Below are 1,042 nucleotides of genomic sequence, written 5' to 3'. Positions count from 1 at the left end.
CCCACCTTGTGTTCTCTTTAAAGTGAATCTGAAGCCGAAACCAAAAAAAAAACTATACATACCTAAAGAGAGGGAAGACTCTAGGTCCTATAGAGCCTTCCTGTCCCTCTCCTCATCCTTTTGTTCCCCTGCAGGCGCACCCGTTCAAATCTCCCACCACAGGAGATTTTGGAAGTCTTCGGGAGTGCTCACGAAGATGGGTGGCTCTGTACTGTGCACATGAGAAAGCACGAGAGAGGGCGCCCGCGCATGCACAGCATGGAGTGGCCCGTCTTTAGGAGCTCGAGTGCTCCCAAAGACTTCTGAAGCCCACCCACAGTGGAAGAGAGCAGTCTTCGACTAATGGGTCAGACATTTCTAACGGGAGAGCCAGTGCAGGAACAATGGGATGAGTGGAGCGGAAAGGCTCTATAGGACCCAGAACCTTCACTCTACTTAGGTAAGTATCTGTTTTTTGTTTTGGCTTCAGACAGCCTTTATGAGGGATGGAGTCTGTCTGTAGCTGGCACACGAGTTTGCATGTCAAAATCAGTTACATTATTAGGTACAATACAGTGCACTGGCTGTTTTCACTTCTCAGCAAACATCAGAGATGGGATGTAAGGATGGTCGCTGCATTCCGCGGAATTTTAAATTCTGCGATTCCGGATGGAATTTGGTGATTCCGATTCCGAAGCGACAGAACGGAATTGCTATAGCCCTATTTTGGAATTTCTGCGGAAAACGGAATTCCACAGAATTTTACGGAATTCAATTTTTTTCACCCCTAACTGATTTCTGCCTAATAAGAAGTCTTTCTACTCAATAGACTCCTCTCCTCCCTTCCTCCGGTCTCGTCTTCCAGGGAATTGTAGAATTTCAAAAGCCAGCTTACATACCTTGGCCGGGAATTGAACCCAGGTCTAGTGCTCGGTAGGTAGCTCTCTTCACCACTATACCACCACCAACACTACATGCTGAAGCCAGCCTGTACCATTGTAATATATCCAAGAGAAAAATGAGCTCTCTCTCTCTAGGACTTGATGCCATTGAGCTGAATTTT

This window comes from Hyperolius riggenbachi, chromosome 11 (genome assembly GCF_040937935.1).
Source record: "Hyperolius riggenbachi isolate aHypRig1 chromosome 11, aHypRig1.pri, whole genome shotgun sequence".
Taxonomy (NCBI): Eukaryota; Metazoa; Chordata; class Amphibia; order Anura; family Hyperoliidae; genus Hyperolius; species Hyperolius riggenbachi.
The sequence above is the reverse complement of the archived record's forward strand: the minus strand, read 5'-3'. Positions refer to the sequence as shown.